The sequence below is a fragment of the Hypanus sabinus genome, chromosome 31, assembly GCF_030144855.1.
Source record: "Hypanus sabinus isolate sHypSab1 chromosome 31, sHypSab1.hap1, whole genome shotgun sequence".
In the NCBI taxonomy this organism is placed as follows: domain Eukaryota; kingdom Metazoa; phylum Chordata; class Chondrichthyes; order Myliobatiformes; family Dasyatidae; genus Hypanus; species Hypanus sabinus.
The window spans coordinates 37,458,518-37,482,707 of NC_082736.1; positions in this window are offsets into that span (position 1 = coordinate 37,458,518).

A 24,190-nucleotide genomic window follows, 5' to 3' on the forward strand; every position below is an offset into this window, starting at 1 on the left:
CGATTACGAGATAAAAAGCATTTTCTATTCAAAATTGACAGAGGCTGATTTGACGAATCCTACGCTGAGTCCTTCAATCAGGAGTTTCTTCTTCAGTGGGTAAATCGCAGAATCAAATCACGTTCATCTAGAAGGAAAAATATCTAAATATAAGCTTGATCAAGGAAGGTAATCCGGGGAATTGCAAAACAATAACTTTCATTAAGGGAGGCTGAACTATTGGAGAGGATTCTTAGAGATGGAATTGATGAGTAGTTGGAGAAGCCTAATTGACAGTCGTATGGCTTTGTGAGAGGCAGGTCATGCCTTGCGCACCTGAATGACTTTTTGAGATGACAAAACAAATTCATGTGGGTACAGCTGCGGATGCTGTGTCTATGAAAGTGACATAGGCATTCGACAAGATTCCCTTTAATAGACTTAGACAGAAACTCAGGAGGCATGGGATCGATGGAAACTTGGCTTCGTGAATTTGGAATTAATTTGCCCAGAGAATAAGGAACTGGCAGTTTCCAAGAGGTCTGTTCCGGAACACTGCTCTTCCTGATGTTTGTAAATATAGTTGAAAGCGGAAGTAGATAGGTGGGTTGGAAGTTGCAGGTTGGAGCGTAGCTGTTACTATGACGCTATTTCAGCTCGGTGGAATGGAAATTAGAATTCATTTCTCACCTCCTCAGTAAGGAGATTGTACGTCCTCCCAGAAAAGCTGTAGGTTTCCTGCCAAGTCCAAAAACAGTACATTAGTCGTTCATTGTAAATTGTTCTGCGATTAGGCGAGGGGAACAGTTCGGCTGTTTGGCGCTGTGGCTCAATGGGCCGGAATAGTCTACTCCTGGCAGCATCTCTAATATATAAATGACACGAAGGGCGCTGGTATTGTGGATCGTGTAGAATGTGTTCGGAGGTTACAAGGGAACATTGACACCGTGCAGAGCTGGGCTGAGAAGTGGCTGATGGAGTTTCTCCTGGAAAAGTATTAGATGATTCACAATGAAAATATCAAACTGGATTACAGAGTACAAACTGAAGAATTTATCGCCTAGAACAGAGGCAGTATCAGAGGGATTCTGCTATGCAAGTGAAACACCCTGGTTTCCTTGGCTGCGTAAGTCTAGGGAAGACAATCTCCGGCCCGCCAATATCGTGAACTGAGGCGCGCCCGATCCCACCCCAAACCCCGGTTTGTGTGGGTGCTGTGTTACTACTACCCTGTTACAAATTAATGCCACAAAATAGCAGACAGTACACTGCATAAGATTAAAGGCATTATATTATGAATCTTAACTGAAAGGTTAGCAAAGAATAACAAAAAACAAGAAGCAATAGGGCACATTCTAATTAAACAGTCAAATGTGCACAAGTTGGAGCTCATCTTGAACTTCTCTGTCAATAACGCGCTGAGCCCTCGAACAACATGAAAGAACAGACCACCTTCCGAAAATCGCACGCAATCCATCTCCAACAAATGGGCCTCTCACGGGATCGTATGCCATGACCGGTTCTCCCTAGCATCTTCACACACTGTATCTTGTCTTCTCTCGAACAAAATCTCTAGACCAAGCTGATTGTCCCATACCAAGTAAAACATACAGGTAATTGGATGGCACGCATTCCACATCATCTCCTATCTTCAACAATAACCCGAACAGTTTGAAGGCAGAGCAACCAGGTCTTATAGAGCTGCTAAATTAAATACCTACAGCATAGCAGAAAAGATGTGAAACAGGGGATTATACAAGTCAACAGCTCCTTCAAAATTTCCAAACAAGGTAATTGGGTGGTTCAGAAGACTTATGATGTGTTCGTCTTCATTAGTCGGAGGACTGAGTTCAAAAGCTACAGGGTAATTACACATCTCTATAAAACTCCGATTTGATTATACTTGGAGTATTCTGTTCAGTTCTGGTCACCTCATTATAGAAAGCACGTGGAAGCTTTACAGGGGGTGCATTGGGTATTTACCAAGTTTCTGCCTTCATCAGAGAACAGGTGCTTATAATGAAAAGTTGAACAAACTGCGAGAGAGGAGACTTGACAGAGGTATACAAGAGAAAAAAGAGGATAGATAGCGTGTACACGCCGCGCTTTTTCACCAGAGTGGCAATGGCTAACGCGAGAGAACATACCTTTAAGGTAGAATGAGGAAATTATAAGAGAAGGGGTGACAGAGGCAGTTTGTTTTACACACAGTGACTGTTGAGTGTTCGGAACTTCCTGCCTCGCTGCTGTAAGGGAAGAGTTAACTGTGATTCCTCCTTGCTCACGCTGAAATAAAATGGAAGTCTGTAAGTCAAAACAGGGTTAGCTGCCATGATAAGGTTCAAGACAACCAGCATACAACAATGTTTTGAGAGAACCAATTGCACCCATAATAGATGAAGTGATCTGGACATAAAGGAGATCGGGTGGGTGCAGCTTGTCCTTGTAAGGGGGTTTGAAGGATATAGAAATGAGCACATTCTTCGCTGCAAAGTTTTTTTTTAGACTAGACCACTGCTGGAGCTAAAATGGGGCGCAGTATATTCAGAAAGAGAGATAGAGTGAGGGAGAGAGAGCAAGTAAGTGTGAAAGGAGAGATCAAGATAGAAACAGGGAGAGAAAGAGAGAGTACAAGAAAGCATATTGAAAAACAACTGAGAGAGACCAAGACAACGAAAGCAGGACAGATAGACAGTTAGACCGAAAGAGACAGAAAAAAGACAGAGCAGGAAAAGGCAAGAGAGAGTATAAGGGAGAGCGCGAGTAAGAGAGAAGATGAGAGAAATCAGGATGCCTGAGATTGTCGGATCTGTGGCTCCCTCCATTATAACAACTTGTTCAGTGGTTCATAAGTATTATTTTGTACTACATCACTTTTTAATTATATGTTATTTCTGTTTTACACGATTTTAACCGACTCAATTTGCGTATATTGTAATTAATTGTATTATTATTATTATTATTATTATTTTTTTCTTCCATATTATGTAATGCATTAGATTGTTGCTGCTAATTTATCAAATTTCACAACACACGCCGGTAATAATAAACCTGATTCTGATTCTAATTTCTGCACTACTGCAGATATTGTTCGTAATTTTCTATTTTGAAATTGTACGAGTTCTAATAATGAGTTTTGTTTTAACACGAGTGCAGTCTCCATTGTTTGGAAGTGGCTACAATGAGGCTGCATATTTTTAGGTGATTGGAAGAAAGTTTAGGGGGGGGGATGTCTTCACACTGTTTCTGTGACGGGGAGAAATAAAGATGGAAAACCGACTAACATGATTAGAGGTATTGTAAATGCAGTCATAAAGGACAATGAACCATAAGGAACGTTTAGGAAGTGCAAACAGACACGGCCCTTGATAAATATGAAACAATGTGGAAATTAAACTGAGAATCCGCAGTACTGAATGATGGTGGGAGAGGGGAATGATTTTGCAAAACAAGGTACTAGAGAATCGCAAGGCATTTTGTTGATGCATTAGTAACAACAGGGGCTCTGCAGAGAAGGTGGAAATGTAGGACAACTCGAGGACAGAGGAAGGAATATGTGTCTGGAGCCAGAGGCAGTGGGCAAAGCACATCAATATTCATCAAAGAGAAAGACATGGAGTTAAATAGAATGGGAAGAACAAGTGAATATTCCATGGCACATCGATATCAAGCTGGAGGGGGTGTTGAGACTCTCAAAGAACAATGAGACGGATATTCAACACTCAAGAAGCTTCACAACATCCCACTTGTTCAATGCAGCCCACTTGATTGGTACCCCTTCCACAAGCATCCAATCCTTCTACCATCAATGTACAATTGCAGCAGTGTGTACGGATCTACAAGATGCACGGCAACAACACACCAAAGTTCCTCAGGCAGCACCTTGCACACCCACGACCACTACCATCCACAAGAACAGCAGATACCTGGGAACACCACCACACGGAGATCCCCTTCCAAGTCACTCACCATCCTGACTTGGGAACATATGTCCGCTCCTTCATTGTCAATGGGTCAAAATCATCAAATTCCCTCCCTAACATTGCCAGATGAACCCCTTGTAATTGTTCACTGTCATCTACACCGTCTGTTTTAATATTGCTAAATGCCAACGTTGATTGTTTAACCGTAAGCTTCATTTAGGCGCACCTGGGCGAGGCGGGTGGGTAACGTTATTATAAAAATACGGAGCGGTTTCTGGAGTTTCGGCAGTTAAGGGTCAAGGGACTGCGAGTTAACACCTCCAGGGGCAGAGGGAGCTGGGTGGAGTTAGTTGAAGAGTTCGTTACAGCATTGGCCGAGTTATACTTCTCCATGTCCGGAAGTTCGCGATAATCAGCGGCACACAGAGCATACTGGATACGTGGCTGTCGCTTTGTAAGCTCGGTATTTGGAATCCTGGAGTATTCTGTGGCAACCACTTTTTGTTCATCCATACATGGATTCGAGTGTGATTCGTGGAGACCACCAGTGCTAAGGAATATTCCGTCACTATCACCTTGTGATATCCTTATGTGGATCTTGGAATTTTGTTACCCTGTGTGGACTCCAGCATTTAAGTGACGACTACTCGACATCTGGACTTTGCTGTGACTGTTACCGCGTTATTCTCAGCGTGGAACCTCTGGTATTCTCTGTGATCACCATCTTGTGTCATCTTTGTGTAGATTTATAAGTTTAGGAGACCAATTTGTTTAACTGTCTGTATTTTGGGGTAGATACTAAAATATACTTGTTTAACATTAAAAGCTGAGTCTGTGGTCTATTGCTGCCGGAATGTAACAATATCATTTGCAAACTATGTATGTCTTGTACATTCACATCCAAATCCTAACCGGAAGACCGCAATCTGAGCAGATTGATGATAATCTCTCCTCCTCGCTGACGACCAATGTTGTAGGTAGGATTTAAGCCTACCTGGTCAATACCTGTGGAGGAGGGGGGACTGCGCAGGCGCGAGTGACGTCAGCGTCGAGCGCGCACTTTAAAGGCAGGACTTCTTTTCAGAGCGGGCAGCGGAGTCCGTGGAAGCAGAGTCCTGGGCTTTAGCTAAGTGGGCTTCGGCAAGCCTGTGTGATTGCTCGCTGAGGGGAAGAAGGTAAGGTCGCTCGGTGCTTTTTAGACTTATTCTATTAATCCAGTTCAGGTATGGGGGAGACAGTCAGAGCAGTGGTGTGCTCCGTATGCAGTATGTGGGAAGTCAGGGTCAACACAGTTGTCCCTGATGACCACACCTGCAAAAGGTGCGTCCAGCTGCAGCTCCTATCAGCCCGAGTTAGGGAGTTGGAGCGGGAGATGGATGAACTACGGATCATTCGGGAGCTGGAGGCAGAGATAGATAGGAGTTATCAGGAGGTAGTCACACCAAAAAACCAAGAAGTAGGCAGATGGCTGACGGTCCAGAGAGGCAGGGGGAGCAGGCAGAGAGAGCAGAGCAACCCTGCGGCCATTCCCATTAACAATAAGTATACCGTACTGGATACTGTTGATGGGGATGACCTACCAGGAATGAGTTGTAGTGGTCCTGCCTCTGGCACAGAGGTTGAACCCTCAACTAGAAAGGGGAGGAAGGAAGAGAAGAGAGCGATAGTTTTAGGGGATTCTATAGTCAGGGGGACCGATAGGAGATTTTGTGGGGCAGATCGGGAGTCTCGGATGGTATGTTGCCTCCCTGGTGCCAGGGTCCGGGACATCTCAGATCGGGTGCAGGCTATTCTTGAGAAGGAGGGCATGAATCCAGATGTAGTGGTCCATGTAGGGACCAACGATGTAGGTAAGGTGAGTGAGGGGGTCCTGCTTAGAGAGTTCAGAGAGTTAGGAGTGAAGCTGAAAGGCAGGACCTCCAGGGTGACAATCTCGGGATTGCTACCTGTGCCACGTGCGAGTGAGGCTAAGTATAGAATGATTATGCACATTAATACGAGGCTGAGAGCATGGTGCAGGAAGGAAGGGTTCAGGTTTTTGGATAATTGGTTTTGTTCCAGGGACATTGGGTTCTGTTTCGAAGGGATGGTATACATCTGAACCGGAGGGGTACTAACATTCTTGCAGGAATGTTTGCCAGTGCTGCTCGGGGGGGTTTAAACTAGATGTGCAGGGTACAGGGATCCAGATCCAGAGGGTTGGTCAGAAGGAGCATGGGGTTAAATGTGTAGAAGGTTTGGGTGATCTTGAGAAGGTCATCAAGATTCAAGGTGCAATTAGCCCGATGGAAGTTCAAGGAGCTGGGTTAGGTACAATAGACAGTGTTTTAAGCAAAGAGAGGAGGAATGGGCTAAGTATTCTATACTTGAATGCGCGTAGTGTCAGAAATAAGACAGATGAGCTTGAAGCTCAGATGAAAATGGGAACTACGATATTGTTGGGATAACGAAGACATGGCTGCAAGGGGATCAGGCCTGGGAATTGAGTGTACCAGGGTATACGTGCTACCGTAGAGAGAGAAATATGTGAAGAGGGGGTGGGGTGGCCCTGTTGGGTGAGGAATGAGATTCAGTCCTTAGCAAGAAGTGACTTGGGAACAGGGGAAGTAGAGTCTGTGTGGATTGATCTGAGGAACAGTAAGGGTAAAAAGACCCTAATGGGTGTTGTGTACAGGCCCCGAAACAGTAGCGTGTATATTGGGTACAAGTTGATTAGGGAGTTAACATTGGCATGTGCTAAAGGTACTGCAATCGTTATGGGAGATTTCAACATGCAGGTGAACTGGGAGAATCAGGTAGGTGCTGGACCCCAGGATAGGGAGTTTGTGGTGTCTAAGAGATGTATTTTTGGAACAGCTTGTGCTTGAGCCAACCAGGAACGAGGCTATTTTGGACTTGGTGATGTGTAATGAACAGGAATTGATAAGTGATCTTGAAGTAAAGGAGCCATTAGGAAGTAGTGATCATAACATGATAAGTTTTTATCTACAATTTGAGAGGGATAAGGGCAGATCAGAGGTGTCAGTGTTGCAATTAAATAAAGGAGACTACGGAGCCATGAGAGAAGAGCTGGCCAAAGTTAAATGGGCGGATGCCCTAGCAGAAAAGACAGTGGATCAGCAGTGGCAGATATTCTTGGGGATAATACAAAAGATGTAAAAGCAGTTCGTTCCAATGAGAAGGAAGGATTCAAAGAGGGGGAAGGGGCCACAGTGGTTGACAAAGGAAGTCAGAGATTGTATAGCATTAAAGAAAAAGAAGTATGACAGTGCTAAGATGAGTGGGAATACAGATGATTGGGAAAGTTTTAAGGAACAGCAGATCTTAACTAAAATAGCAATATGGAGAGAAAAAATCAGGTATGAGCTCAGTCTAGCCAGGAATATAAAAGGGGATAGCAAAAGCTTTTTTAGCTATGTGAAGAGAAAGAAGATAGTTAAGAACACTATTGGTCCCTTGAAGAATGAATTAGGAGAAATTGTTATGGGAAACAGGGAAATGGCAACAGAATTTAATGCGTACTTTAGATCTGTCTTCACCAGGGAGGACACAAGCAATCTCCCAGATGTATGGATGGGCCAGGGTCATAAGATATCAGAGGAATTGAAACAGATTGACATTAGGAAAGAAACTGTGATGAGTAAACTGATAGGACTGAAGGCTAATAAATCCCCGGGTCCAGATGGTCTGCATCCGAGGGTTATAAAAGAGGTGGCTCAGGAAATTGCGGATGCATTGGTAATCATTTTCCAATTTTCCTTAGATTCAGGATCAGTTCCTGAAGATTGGAGAGTGGCAAATGTCATCCCACTTTTCAAGAAGAGAGGGAAGGAGAAAACGGAGAACTATCGCCCTGTTAGCCTAATGTCAGTCGTAGGGAAGATGCTTGAGTCCATTATTAAGGACGAAATAGTGGCACATCTTGATGGCAGTAATTGGATTAGGCCGAGCCACCATGGATTTACCAAGGGCCAATCATGCTTGACTAATCTGTTGGAGTTTTTTGAGGGTGTAACAAGGATGTTAGACGAGGGTAAGCCAGTGGATGTTGTGTACCTAGATTTTCAGAAGGCATTCGATAAGGTGCCACATAGGAGATTGGTGAGTAAAATCAGAGCTCATGGCATTGGGGGCAGGGTTTCAACATGGATAGAAAACTGGTTGGCAGATAGAAAGCAAAGGGTAGCAGTGAATTGGTGTTTCTCGGACTGGCTGGAGGTGACTAGTGGGGTACCACAGGGCTCTGTATTGGGACCACAGCTCTTTACGATTTATGTCAACGATTTAGATGAGGGCATTGAAAACTATATCAGCAAGTTTGCTGACGATACTAAACTGGGTGGCAGTGTGACATGCGAAGAGGACGTCAGGAGAATACAGAGAGACTTGGATAGGCTGGGTGAGTGGGCAGATACTTGGCAGATGTCATTCAATGTGAATAAATGTGAAGTTATCCACTTCGGAAGCAAGAACAAGAGGGCAGAGTATTGGCTGAACGGTGTCGAGTTAGGTAAGGGAGAAATGCAAAGAGACCTAGGAGTCCTAGTCCACCAGTCAATGAAGGTGAATGAGCAAGTGCAACAGGCAGTGAAGAGGGCAAATGGAATGTTGGCCTTTATTACAAGGGGAATTGAGTACAAGAGCAAGGATGTTCTTTTGCATTTGTACAGAGCCCTGGTGAGACCACACCTGGAATATTGTGTACAGTTTTGTCTCCAGGTTTAAGGAAGGACATTCTGGCATTTGAGGAAGTGCAGCGTAGATTCACTAGGTTGATTCCTGGCATGGCAGGGCTGTCTTACGCAGATAGAATGGAGAGATTGGGCTTGTACACGCTGAAATTGAGGAGATTGAAAGGGGATCTGATTGAAACGTTTAAGATAATTAAAGGATTTGATAGGATTGAGGCAGGAAATATGTTCCAGATGTTGGGAGAGTCCTGTACCAGAGGGCATGGATTGAGAATAAGAGGTCAGTTATTTAAAAACAGAGTTGAGGAAGAGCTTCCTCTCCCAGAGAGTTGTGGAGGTGTGGAATGCACTGCCTCGGAAGTCGGTGGAGGCCAATTCTCTGGATGCTTTCAAGAAGGAGCTGGATAGATATCTGATGGATAGGGGAATCAAAGGATATGGGGACAAGGCAGGGACTGGGTATTGATAGTGAATGATCAGCCATGATCTCAGAATGGCGGTGCAGACTCGAGGGGCCGAATGGTCTACTTCTGCACCCATTGTCTATTGTCTATTTTAGTTTTTACCTCACTTTTAGCAAGAAGAGCAATCTTGCTTAAATGGAAGGAGTCTACCCCTCCTACACATCTTCAATGGCTACGTGATTTTATGTCTTATTTACACTTAGAAAAGATCCTGGGGACTTCCGGTAAGATGGCGATTGTTTAGCAGCTCCGAACTTTTGTTCCGTTACTGTACTAAATGTCTCCATTTTTTAAACCTTAGTTGGGAATTTTTTCGGTACCTCTTACTTGCCTGTGAAGACATCTAACTTACAATGTCTAGCAAGAGCTCTAAATCCGGGAGAAAGGAAGCTACAGCTCTCTCAGACGAGACCCTGGCTGCGCTCAGTCAGCTCCGAGACGAAATTTTAAAGGAATTTAAAACCGCTTTCAAACAGTTGGAGGACAAGCTTGATCAGATCAACGACAAGGTGGGCAAGCATACCCAACACTTATCTTGCATCGATTCGACCGCTGAAGATTTAGAAAGTCGTGTTCGATACTTGGAGACTCTCTGTTCCAGCTTGGAGGAAAAGTGTAACAAACTCCTTTCCAAAACGGTGGATCTCGAAAATCGCAGCAGACGCTGCAATCTTAGAATTCTTGGATTGCCAGAGGCCACCGAACAGGGATCAACAGTGAAGTTTTTCGCCGAGTTTCTCTGTGAGATATTCGGGAAAGATTTGCTTCCGAACCCGCCTGAGCTCGAACGGGCACACCGGGTCCATGTTCCTCCCGGAATTCTGGGCAACCGCCCGCGACCAGTAATCCTGTGTTTCCATCAATACCAGGTAAAACACCATCTGATCATAGAGGCACGTCGCAGAGGTTCTTTTATTTTCCAGGATACAACCATTCGCTTTGTGGAAGATTTTACACCCCAGACCTTAAAGATGCGCGCTGAGTTTAAAGGCGCAATGAAAGTGCTTTTTGATCGCGGTTCTAAACACTCTCTTCGTTCCCCTGCTGATCTACGAATCAAGCTTAACACTGGGAAATACAAATGGTTTAAGTCAGCCAAGGAAGCTGAAGCATTTGTGACATATCTTCCGGCTATCCAGCCATCTTCGGAACCCGATCAGACCTCCTAAAATGGTGGATAAGTACTTCTCGTAGTAAAATTATTTTTTCTGGACTCAGACTTTACTTGAATCATTCAGACATTATTCATCAAAACTCTAAGGGCTGTTGACAATCTCTCCCTGGATTTGGTGTGTGTGCAATATATTTTTTTATTTTTGTACAACTTTATCTACAGAGTTCTGCAACTGACTTTAACTTGTTTTGGAGGTCTGAAGTCTTCAGTGAAGACCTTCCTGTTTGGTGGTTCACAGTTTAATTGCCGATCTATTTTTCCTTCTTTTTATATTTATTTATTTTATTTTATTTTTTTTCTTTTCTTCACCCCGTTTTCTAATCTCTGAATTATTTTCTCTCTTCCCTGTAAATGGTTGATAAATACTCGTCTTGAATTTATAAGTTTCCCCTTCCTCTCCTTATTTTATCCTTTTTTTTCCTTTCTCTTACTTTATTCTTCTATATTTTTTTTTGCTGGCAGGTTAGTTTTGGTCCTCTTCCGATTTTCTCTGTATTAAGTTTTATATTCCTGCAGAAGGTGTTCTAGTATGTAGTTATGTTTTCTAGTGCATAAACTAGTTACTATTTGTTATAGTATTTACACGGAACTGCTGTTAATGACACAGATCTGGAAGTTGTATTTGGGTTATTTTTTTTGGTAGAACTAACTACTTGTTTTAGTAGCCGTCTAGTTTTGGGTTGTTTGGGTGGGGTGGGTTTTCTAGTTCCAGCATCACTCACTGTATATATTATGTCTCTTTATTGCTCAGGACATGTATGTGTTTTTATTTTACGAATCCATGTTTACATCTCTGCTCCCAGACTGCTATTGTACAGCTTGACTTTTTATATGCCTTCTGCCTTTTATGCATTAATAATCGATAATGGCTAGTGCACTTAAATTCGTGAGCTGGAATGTAAAGGGATTGAATCACCCTGTTAAAAGGGGGGAGGTATTCTCACATATCAAACAACTCAAAGCTGATATTGCTTTCCTTCAAGAAACTCATATTCGTTGTTCTGATAACTCCCGGCTTTTGTCAAAGTGAGCGGGTCAGCATTTTCATTCATCCTTTACCGCTAAAGCTAGTGGAGTCTCCATTCTTATTAACTCAAATATTCCTTTTGAACTCCATAATAAAATATCTGATATAAATGGCCATTTTATTATTGTTTCTGACAAACTATATGACACTAAAGTTGCACTAGCAAACCTGTATGCCCCCAACTTTGATTATGTTAATTTTTGAGCGGTTTTTTTCCTCACTACCAGACTTAAACTCATACTCCCTTATACTGGGTGGTGACTTTAATTGTTGGTTAGATCCTAATTTTGATCGATCTTCCTCTGTTACTAGACTATCTGCTAAATCTGCCTTAACTATCCAATCGTTTCTCTCTATTTATGGTGTCTCTGATATATGGCGTTTCTTCCATCCTACGGAGAGAGATTATTCTTTTTTCTCACATGTTCACCATACCTTCAATAGAATTGATTATTTCTTACTCGATAACCAACTTATTCCATTTGTCCACTCCTGTGACTATCAGAGTATACTGATCTCTGACCATGCCCCAATTACTCTCTCTGAATTTGCCTGGTCTCCCTCAGAGGAATAAACACTGGCGGTTTGATTCAACTTTACTATCGGATGATGGTTTTTAAAAATTTATTAAGGATCAGATAACCTTTTATTTTAACACTAATGCATCACCTGAAGTGCCATCCCAGATTGTCTGGGATGCCATGAAAGCATATCTGAGGGGGCAAATAATCTCTTACACATCAAATCTCAACAGAAGATCCCGTGCAGATCGATTAGACCTCATTAACTAGATTAAAGAAACTAGATTAACTAGATTAGTTAGACCTCATTAACTAGATTAAATATGCCCAAACTAAGAACCCTGAATTATACAAGAAGCGTGTTGAATTCCAAACTAAATTTAACCTTCTGTCCACTCAACCTGTCGAACGCCAACTTCACGAAAGCAAGAGTCGCTTTTACATTCATGGGGATAAGTCTGGTAAATTCCTAGCCAATCAGCTGAGGCGTTCCAAAGCCTAACAACATATTACAAAGATCCGGAAGGAGAACGGAGACTTTACATCGGATCATTTAGAAATTAATGACGCATTTAAAAATTTTTATTCTCGTCTTTATTCCTCTAAATCTCTGAATGACAATATCTGTGTTGATCAATTTTTACAGAATCTGAATATCCCCTCGCTTTCTTCTGATTTCAAAGCCAAACTCAATGCGCCTATGTCATTAGAAGAAATATCTACTGCAATTTCTGCACTGTCTTCAGGGAAATCTCTTGGACCTGATGGGTTCCCCGTAGAATTTTATAAATCATTCTCTTCTCTTCTTTCTCCTCAGTTACTTTCAGTATTATCTGACTCGTTTAATTACGGCAAATTGCCACCCTCTTTCAGTGAGGCATCTATTATTCTTCTTTTAAAAAAGGGAAAACACCCAACAGAGTGTTCCTCGTATAGGCCGATCTCTCTGCTCAATGTTGATGTAAAGATCTTAGCTAAAGTTTTGGCTCATAGATTAGAAATCGTCTTTCCCTCCATTATCTCTGATGACCAAACAGGCTTTATTAAAAACCGTCTCCCTTTTTTTTTAACATTCGGCGTTTATTTAATATCTTATACTCACCTCCAACTGGGATTCCTGAATGTGTTAACATCAATGCCGAGAAAGCATTTGATCGTATAGAGTGGAACTACCTTTTTGCAGTTTCAGAAAAATTTGACCTTGGCCGAAGTTTCATCTCTTGGATCCAATTGCTGTACCTGTGTCCTACTGCTTCTGTTTTAACTAATTTTCAGAAATCCCAAGTATTTAATCCCAAACGTGGCACCCGCCAGGGATTCCCCTTTAAGTCCCTTTCTCGTTGATTTGGCTATGGAACCTCTGGCGATAGCATTTCGAAACTGCCCTGAATTGACTGGGATTTGGAGAGGGGGTGTTGAGCATAAAGTAGCTCTCTATGCTGATGATTTATGACTCTTTCTCTCAAATCCGTCTACATCCTTACCTCTAATGTTTTCACTTCTTGACCAGTTTAGCCAGATCTCTGGCTATAAACTTAATTTACATAAGAGTGAACTTCTCCCAATTAATAAAGAAGCACAAGAACTAATACTAATACTCTTGTTAGACACACTTTGCGTATATGGGCTCAGATCAGGATATGCTATGGTTTCCAGGGGTTTTCCGTTTCCAGTCCTGTTCCTCATAATCACCTTTTTTTACCTACTACATACGATTCAGCATTCCAGGTTTGGTATAGGAAGGGCATTAGACATTTTGAAGATCTTTTCATTGATAATCGCTTCGCTTCTTTTCAGCAGCTCTCTGTTAATTTCAATCTGCCCAATGCTCATTTTTTTCAGATATCTCCAAATCCGACACTTTATTGCTCCTTTAATTCCTAACTTTCCTGAAATGCCTGCGAAAAATGCTATGGACCTATTTCTTTCCATGAATCCACTAGGTAAAGGTTTAATATCAATCATCCGAGATGAACTGGCAGCCTTACGACGAGCCCCCATGGATAAAATCAAAATGGCCTGGCAGCAGGATTTAAATATCTCCTTATCTGAGGAGAGCTGGGATTCATTTCTCAAATCGGTTAACTCAACCTCTCTTTGTGCTCGCCACGGCCTTTTACAGTTTAAGATTGTTCATAGAGCCCATATGTCTAAATCTAAACTACGTCGATTCTACCCTAGCGTTAGTCCGCTCTGTGATAAATGCAAGAGGGGCGTGGCCCCTCCCATCCATATGTACTGGGTCTGTCCTAGCTTGGAGAAATTCTGGACAGATGTCTTCACTACGTTATCGTGTATTCTGAATCAGCACCTAGAACCAAACCCCTTAATTGCTCTGTTCGGTTTTTGGGGCGAGACAGATTTATGTCTGGGTCCGACCAAATGCCAAATATTATCCTTTGCGTCTCTCCTGGCGAGACGCTTGATCCTCCTCAGATGGAGAGATGTTGCCCCGCCCACTCATGCTCAATGGCTTAACGACATCATGGCCTGCTTGGACCTCGAAAAAATTCATTATTCAGTTCTCAACTCGGATCTAAAGTTCCAGAAGGTCTGGGGACCTTTTATCGAGTACTTTCATAACTTTCCTCTTGACTAGGTTTTTTTTTTCTTTTCGGTCCCTTGTTTTCAGCTACTTTTTTTCTGGTAGAAGGCATTACTATCCTCTGTTGCTGAGTGTATTCACAGTCTGGGAGTTTGGCTGTCCTGACTTATACTCTCTATATTGTGTTGTGGTTGGTCTGGATTTGTTGTTGTTTTTTCTTGTGTTGTGGGGCTTGGGGAGGACACTAAGCTTACTTGTCTTTAATTTAGGTGCGTTTTTTGTTATATTCTCTTCCTTTGTAGCATATTGTTATTGTATGCTTAATTTTGCACTGTTTTAATGTTCCTCATTGGGATTTGGTGTTTTTAATTTGTAAAATGTTTTGAAAACCTAATAAAAAAATTAAAAAAAATAATAGAAAAGATCCGCTGCTCAGTCTTAAATTCGAAGCAATCTTTTTAATGATATTTGGGGACCATTCCTAAATTACTTTTCCAATTTATAAAGTTTTACAGTGCACAGACTTTTATGTATATTTTTATCTTCTCTTCTTAAGTGAATATGTTTTTTTCTAATAATCCATTGTCATCCATCAGCTTTTTTCTTTGGCAGTTGGTAGGGGGTTCACTTTTTTATATATATAAAAAAAATTATTTTATGATGCATGACCTATCTTTAAATATTTGATTACACAGTGATATACCTTAATGTGTTATGCTATAACATTTTGATCAATTTTATTACAATATATGAATGTATACAAGTTATGTTGATATGTATCTATGTATTGCACTCTGTAAATCTTTTTTTTCTTCTGAATAAAAATACTGTAAAAAGAAAGAAAAGTGGTTTATTTTCCTTTTTTTACTCCACTTGAAACATCTCTGATTGTCCAACGTTCTCAGATCTTGCATCCTTGTCTTTCCACCTCACAGAAAATGTTTCAATTCTGGGTCACTCATTCTTAAATAATTCTCACAGATCAGATGTGAGTTTACCCTATCATTGATGCTCCCGTTTTCTACTCTCCCCAGATCCTGCCTAACATGGTCCTCAATGGTTTGCAACACCACAACATGCTGCAGAAATTCAGAAGGCCAGGCAGTATCTCCCAAAGAAAGTGAACAGTCAATATTTCAGGCCGAGACCGTTCATCAGGATTGAAAAAAATAACTAAGTGCCAGTGTAAGGAGGTGGGAGGAGTACAAGATTGTAGGTGATCATTGGCTCGCCCTCAGATTAGCAACTTCACCCAAGATTGCCTCTTTCTTTAGGGATAACGCTGATCAATATAGTTTCCCACTGAAGTTCAACAACTGCAACGCCAATGCCCCACGGCAAGGTCCGTTAAAGGTGCTTAATGCATCTGCCTCTTGCACCAACCCTCACAGTGAATTCCACACATTTTATGTATTTAAAAAATAGCCTCAGACATCTCCCCTATACTTTCCTTAAATCACAGTAAATTTATACTCCTTGTTTTAGCCACTTCAAACTTGGGAGAATTTTTCTGGTTGTCCACTCAATTTATGCCTCCTATCATCTGGTATACCTCTTTCAAGTCACCTCTCAGCCTGCTTCCCTCCAAATAGAAAAACACTGTCTTACTCACAAGACATGTTCTATGAAGTGCAATGTTTAAAGTAATTTTTGTCAAAGTACATATGTGTCACATATACTCCCTGAGATTCATTTTCTTGCGGGCATATGCAGTAATTACAAACATGCACAATCGAATCAATGAAAAACTGCGCACAGCAAAGACCAACAAAATGTCAATGTACAACAGACAACAGATTGTCTAAATAAAGATTGTGATAATAAATACGAAATAGATATCGAGACCATGAGTTGTGGAGTCCCTGAATGCGAGTTCATTGTTGGGGTGAATGAAATTATCCCGTCGTCTTCAAAATCCTGGCCGTTGAGGGTAATAGCTATTCCTGAACCTGGTGCTGTGGGACCGGAGTCACCTCTAACTCCTTCTTGATGGCAGCATCGAAAAGCGAGCAGCACGAGAATGATGGGGTCCTTGATGTTGGATGATGTTTTCCTGTGACAGCGCACCTTGTAGATGTGCTCAGTAGTGGGGACGGCTTTACCTATGACCTGCCTACTTTGAAGCTCCTGTTTATCCTTCTGGGATTTCAAAATTCCTTGAAAATTGAAGCACACACTATCCCCTTTATCAACTCCCTGAAAGAGGCCCAGTGATTGGTACTGCCCATCGTGAATTGTAGTCCAATGTCAGCGTTGTACAGGTCTATTTCCTTCAAGTGCTGGGATTGTACTAGTGTTTATCCCTGGAGTACAGTGCTGGGTGTCTAGTGGTTCGAGTGCTCAGGGCACAGTGCCGAGTGTTTTATAGGTCTGGTCAAGGTCTAGATATTGTAATTATCATTGTCTCTGTAGTCTCTGCAGACTCTTCTTGTGCAGTCTCATATGCAGGGCATGTTTAGACCAGAGGTAGAACCGTCCTTTCCTCACCAAGCTGAGTTGTAGCAGGATGCGTAAAGGCAATACTCTGTTTGGTTTCAACTTGTTCGCCTCTCGGTTGTGCTATACTGGACAATGTCGATGCAGTCCAGAGCTGGTTTGTACAGGTCTGTGTTCTTCCAGTGTCGAAGGTGGCTTGTGTACACGATGGGATGAGTATGGTCTGTGTTCGTCTGCGAATATACAGTGCAATGAGGGTTTGTTCATGTCTTTATCTCAACAGCAAATCAGCCGGTGCTGGAAATCTGTGGTACCAGAGATTAGTGCTGGGTTTGATGGAGGATTTGTTCCTCTATTTTGTCCAGCTCCGGGTTGCCAGTAAAATACTTTGATAAATCTCTATCTTTGTATTGGGGTCTCAATGGCCGGTACTGTGCTGTGGTGGCTCGGTGTGCTTGGAATGCAGTGCTAGTGTTTTTTATAGAAGTGTATCCTGATTACAGAAACAATACCTTGTACAGCCAGGTAAATTAAAAGTGTCCTGGAGACCAGACCGAATTTTTCAGACCATTAGGCATCGGCGAGGTAAGGGGGTAAAAAGGATTCGTTTTGGCTTTTTCTTTGCTTTTCTTGAGGAATAAAGAGCATATCGGTAGGGTTACTATATTGCTCTGGGTATCGGATGTGGGAATCCTGGGAACCTTCCAGTCTCCCAGATGGCACATCTGCGCCAGGTGGACCAAATGCAGCACTTCAGAGACGGTTTTAGGGACTTGCTCAATGGCCTAAAACGTATTAGGGAGAGAGAACAGGAGATAGAGAGGAGCTATAGGTAATTAGTCACCCCCAGGCTGCTGGAGTCAGATAAGTGGGTGACGGTCAGGGAAGCGAGGGAAAGAGCCGGGATAGTAGAGAGCACTCCTGTGGCTATCCCCGCAGTAATAGTTTTCTCGTTTCGGATACATTTGAGGGAGATGACCTGACAGAGGACAACCACGGCGATCGGTCTCTGGCAAAGAGACTGGTTCTGTGGTGCAGAAGGGAAAGAGGAAGATGAGGAATGCGTTAATCACAGCGGATTCCATAGTGAGGGGAACAGGCAGTAGGTTCTGTCTTCTGATAGCGATACCCGCATCGTTTGTCGCCTCCCAGATGCCAGGGTATGGGATGACTTGGATCGGGTGCAGAATAATGGGAAGGGAGAAGGTGACTAGCCAGAGGTACTGGTACACGTTGGTACAAAAGACATACGTAGAAAATGGGAGAAGATCCTGAAGAGAGAATTTAAGGAGATAGGTAGGGAGCTGAAGGACAGGACCTCTAGGGTAGTAATCTCAGGATTGCTGCCTGTGCCACATGCGAGCGAGTGCAAGAATAGCAGAATCAGGCGTATCATTGTGTGGCTGAGAGACTGGCGTAGCGGGGCCTGGATTCCTGGATCATCGCGGCCTCTTCTGGGAGAGGTTCGACCTGTACAAAAAGGACGAGTTACCCCTGAACCCAAAGGTTGTCCAATACTCCAGCGGGCACATTTAATAGAGCCGTTAGGGAGGGTTTAGACTAACTTGGTAGGGGGTTGGGAACTGAAGTGATAGGGTTGAGTGAGGAAGTGGAAAACAGAAATAAATCAAAAATATCCTGCAGCAGAGATTATAGAAAGAACAGGCAGGAGATGAGGCTTGGTCAAAGCCAGTGGCATGAGTTACAGGGCAATAGAGGCATGATGCAGTTAAATCAGAAAGCAACAAACACTGGACTGAGAGTAGTGTATTTGAATGCACGCGGCAAAATGAATAAAATGGAAGATCTTGAAATTCAGTTACAGGTTTGCAAATATGATATTGTAGCCATCCCTAAACAATGGCTGTCATTGGAATTTGAACGTCCAAGGATATACGTTATATCGGAAAGATAGATTAGTAGGCAGGGAGGGTAGTGTGGCTCTGTGTATCAGAAATAATATTAAAACATTGGAAAGAGATGACAAAGGATTGAAAGGTGTATAGGCTCCATGAGTTGAGTTAAGAAATGCAAGGGTAAAAGGGCCCTAATGGCAGTTGTGTACAGGCCTCCAAACAGCAGCCGGGATGTGGATTGCAAATTACAGCAGGGGATTGAAAAGGCCTATCGGAAAGGCAATGTCATGAGAATCGTTGGGGATTTTAACGTGAAAGTGGATTGGGAAAATCAGGTCAGTACTGGACCTCAAGAGAGAGAATTTGTGGGATGCCTAAGCTATGGCTTTTTTTGAACAGTTTGTTGTTGAGCCCACTTGGGGATCGGCTGAGTTGGATTGGGTTTTGTGCAATGATCTGGAGGTGATAACAGAGCTTAATGTTAAAGAATCCTTAGCGAACAGGGATTGCAATATGATGGAGTTCACTTTGAAATTTGAGAGAGAAGAAATAAAACCCAATGTTTCGGTATTTCAGTGGAATATAGGAGATTACAAGGGCATTAGAGGGGAATTGGCCGTAGTTGACTGGAAAAAAGCTATTTGCAGGAAAGACAGCAGAGCAACAATGGCTGGAGTTTCTGCTAAAAATGAGGGAAGTGAAAGACAGATACACTTCAAATAAGAAGAAATTTTCAAAGGGAAGAAGGACTCTACTGTGGCTGACAAGTGAAGTCAGAGCCAAAGTAAAAGCAAAGGAGAGGACACACAACGTAGCCAGAGCTAGTGGAACGATTGAGGATTGAGGACATTTTAAAACTTACAAGAGTTTTTATTGCAATGAGAGTTGCAGAGATGACAGAGGAAATGAATACGTATTTTGCATCAGTCTTCAGTGGAATACGTCCGCAGTATACAGGACATTCAAGAGTGTCAGGGAAGTGAAGTTTGTGCAGCAAAAATTACGACTCAGAAGGTGCTCAGGAAACTTAATGGTCTGAGGGTGGATAAATCTCCTGGACCTGATGGAATGCACCCTCGGGTTCTGAAGGAAGTAGCTGGAGAGATTGCTGAAGCATTGACGATGATCTTTCAAGAATCGATAGATTCTGGCATTTTATAAGACGACCGGAAAATTGCAAATGTTACTCCGCTGTTTAAGAAGGGTTGAAGAGAGCAGAAAGGAAACTATAGGCCTGTTAGCTTGACATCAGTGGATGGGAAATTGTTGGAATCGATTGTTACGGATGAGATTCTGGAGTATCTGAAGGCACATGACAAGATAGACCAAAGCCAGCATGGTTTCCCGAAAGGAAAATCTTGCTTGACAAACCTACTACAATTCTTTGAGGAAATTACAAGCAGTGTTATTGCCATTTGTACATGGATTGTACAAATAACAATAACTGGACGTTTTGCTGATTTCAGAATATCTTTAAACTCCATCATCGGAAATAACAACTTCTCCCTACTTTCGAGCACTTCTCTCAATTCGGCCATCGTGGAACCATCACTTTTGACGGCGATGATTATGGGCTGAATTACATTATTACCCTCCCCCATGGGCAGGTAAAAGAAATATTGATATATCGTAAACACGAGGCAGTCTGCAGATTCTGGAAATCGAAAACAACATGCGGTAAATGGCGGAGGTACTCAACAGGCCAGGGAACATCGGAGGAAATTTATAAACAGATCACGTTTCGGTTCGAGGTAGGACTGAAGTGAAAGGGGCTAGAGGCTAGAATCATATCGTTCCTGGTAAGATATGAATAAATCTTCCAACAGTAGGGTAGTCTGTACTTGATCTGGTATTGGGAATTGTAACTGCTCAGGTGCAACATCTCCCGGTGGGAGAAAATTATTGATCTAGAGATCACAACTCCATCTCCTTTACCATAGCACTAGTGAGGAATAGCATATTACAAATTAGGATATCATTTAACTGGGGTATGTGGGTGCTATTAGGCGGGAACTTGGAAGGAGATGGTCCCAGGGAAATGCACGGCAGAAATGTCAAAGTACACCACGTCCTTGCTGAAATCGACATACACTATATCACTTCCTTCATCAATGTATTTAGTCACATCCTCAAAAAATTCAATCGGGCTCGTAAGGCACGACCTGCCCTTGACAAACCCATGCTGACTGTTCCTAATCATATTATACCTCTCCAAATGTTCATAAATCCTGCCTCTCAGGATCTTCATCAACTTACCAACCACTGAGGTAAGCCTCACTGGTCTATAATTTCCTGGGCTATCTCTACTCCCTTTCTTGAGACAGGAACAACATCCGCAGCCCTCCAATCCTCCGGAACTTCCCCCGTCCCCTTTGATGATGCAAAGATCAGCGCCAGAGGCTCACCAATCTGCTCCATCGCCTCCCACAGTAGCCTGGGGTACATCTCATCCGGTCCCGGCGATTTATCCAACTTAATGTTTTCCAAAAGATGCAGTTCATGTTCTTATTTAATATCTACATGCTCAAGCTTTTCAGTCCGCTGCAAGTCATCACTACCATCTCTAAGATCCTTTTCCATAATGAATACTGAAGTAAAGTATTTATTAAGTAATTCCGTCGTTTCCTCCGGTTCTATAAACACTGTCACATTTGATCGGTAATATTCTTTCATATCCTCTTGCTCTTCACATACTTGCAGAATACCTTGTGATTTTTCTGAATCCTGTCCGCCAGGCTTTCACCTGACCTTTTCTGGCTCTCCTAATTACCTTTTTAAGCACATTCCTGTTAGCATTATCTTCTAGATCTCTAACAGTACCGAGCTCTCTGAATCTTTTGTAAGCTTTTCTTTTCTGCTTGACTAGATTTATCACAACCTTTGAACACCACGGTTCCTGTATCAAATCATAGCTTCCTTGTCTCATTGGAACGCACCTATGCAGAACTCCACACAAATATCCCCTGAACATTTGCCACATCTCTTCCGTACTTTTCCCTGAGAACATCTGTTTCCAATATAAGCTTCCAATTCCCTGCCTAATAGCCTCATAATTCCAATTTAACGCATTCTAACTTGTCTGTTCCTATCTCCGTCTAATATCATTGTAAAGGAGACAGAATTGTAATCACTATCTCCGAAATGCTCTCCCACTGAGAGATCTGACACCTGACCAGGTCCATTTCCTAATACCAAATCAAATACAGCCTCTCCTCTTGCAGGCTTATCTACATATTGTGTCAAGAAACCTTCCTGAACACACCTAACAAACTCCGCCCCATCTAAACCCATTACTCTAGGGAGATTCCAAACGATATTTGGGAAATTAAAATCTCCCATCACGACATCTCTGCTATTATTACACCTTTCCAGATTCTGTTTCCCTATCTGCTCCTCGATGTCCCTGTTACTATTGGGCGGCCTTGGACGGATCATATTCTGCATGGAGTTCGATTACCAGTGGTGTCCCTCGGAGATCTGATCTAGGACCCTTACTCTTCGTGGTTTTTATAAATAACCTGGATGAGGAAATGGAGGGATGGGTTAGTAGGTTTGCTAATGACACTAAGCTTGGAGGTGTTATGGACAGTGTGGAGGGCTGTCAGAGTTTACAGCGGGGCATTGAAAGGATGCAAAACTGGGCTGATAACTGGCAGGTGAAGTTCAACTCAGATATGTGTGAGGTGGTTCATTTTGATAGGTCAAGTATGTTGGCAGAATATAGTATTAATGGTAAGTGTCTTGGCAGTGTGGAGGTTCAGAGGGATCTTGAGGTCCGAGTACATAGGACGCTCAAAGCAGCTGCACGGGTTCACTCTGTGTTTAAGAAGTCATACGATGTATTGGCCTTCATCAATCGTAGAATTGACTTTAGGAGCTGAGAGGTAATGTTGCAGCTATATAGGACCAGAGTCAGACCCCACTTGGAATACTGTGCTCAGTCCTGGTAACCTCACTACAGGAAGGATGTGGAAGCCATAGAAGGGTGCAGAGGAGATTTACAAGGATGTTGCCGGGATTGGGGAGCATGCCTTATGAGAACAGGTAGAGTGAACTCGGCCTTTTCACCTTGAAGCGACAGAGGATGAGAGGTGACCTAATAGAGGTGTATAAGATGATGAGAGGTATTGATAGTGTGGATAGTCCCAGGCTTTTTAACCAGGGCTGAAATGGTTGTCACAAGAGGACACAGGTTTAAGGTGCTGAAGAGTAAGTACAGAGGAGATGTCAGGGGTAAGTTTTTGCGCAAAGAGTGGTGAGTGCGTGGAATAGGCTGCCGGCAACGGTGGTGGAGGCAGATATCATAGTGTCTTTTAAGAGACTTTTGGATAGGTAGATGGAGCTTAGAAAGATAGTGGCTATGGGTAAACATAGTAATTTCTAAGGTAGGATTATGTTTGGCACAACTTTGTGGGGCGATGGACCTGTTTTGTGCTGTAGGTTTTCTATGTTCTGTGTTTCTAACTCCACTATTCACCAGCATCGAAACAGAAAATGCTGTCTTTATTCCATGTCTTTGGCTCCTGCCAGTCCGCTGTACTCCTATTCATGCTAATACCGGTCCTGCAATAGCATCCGTTTCTGGCATCTTGTCAAATACCTTCCGAGCATCGAAGTAAAGGATATCCAGTGACTCTCCCTTGTCTATCCTGCCTGTTATTTCCTCAGAAATCCAGCAGCTTGGTCTGGGAATTATTTTTCTTAAAGCAATCATTTTGCTTTTGGGCAGTTTAATCATGTGCCTCTAAGTACCCTGTAAATACATTCTTAATAATGGATCGCAACATTCTCCCAACCACGGACGTCGGTCCAACTGGTCTATAAGTTCATATACTCTGCCTCTCTGCTTAGATAGTTGAGTGACATTTGACATATGTTGCACTAGAACAGGAAAAAATTGCAGTTATGCTGGCTCAAATTAACTGAATGAACATGTTCAGGTAAATTCTTTCAGTTGTCAAAGAGAAGCGCACTCGTGTTCCAGTGATCGATAGTCCGGTGAATTGGGATACCATTCGTCCAATTGCAACAATTCATACTAGTGTCACATGCTTCGGCGTTAGTCCTATCTCTTCAGATTTAACCTCTGCTCATGCTAGCGGCTCTTATTTCCTTGATACAGTTGCGCTCTTCATTAAATTAAGTTTGCTGACTTAACTGGAAATGGGAAAGTTATGAAGTTCGCTCGCCTTTCTACATGAATAAGAGGCAGATTTACGAGAAATCTGAAAGTTATGGAATTTTATTTGAGCTTCCAGCAAAACTTACTATTCGAGGTGTGTTTTATTTACAAAGCCGACCATTTAATGTAATCAGATGTTTGACTCCATTCTTCATCTCCTCTCTGAATTTTTTCTGTGACAGAGTGTAGATACACGTGTTGGTGCAGGTAGAGAGAAACTGCAGTATGAACCCAGACTGTTGCAGGATATACGTAGCGGTGCTCAAATACCGGTCAATGTAAAAGTAATTCTGTGGTGGCCATTTAACAGTATATACGATATAGGGGATCCATAATAATACAAAATTGGCTGATAGAGCGAACAACAAAATCATTGACTTTCTCCGGTTCTC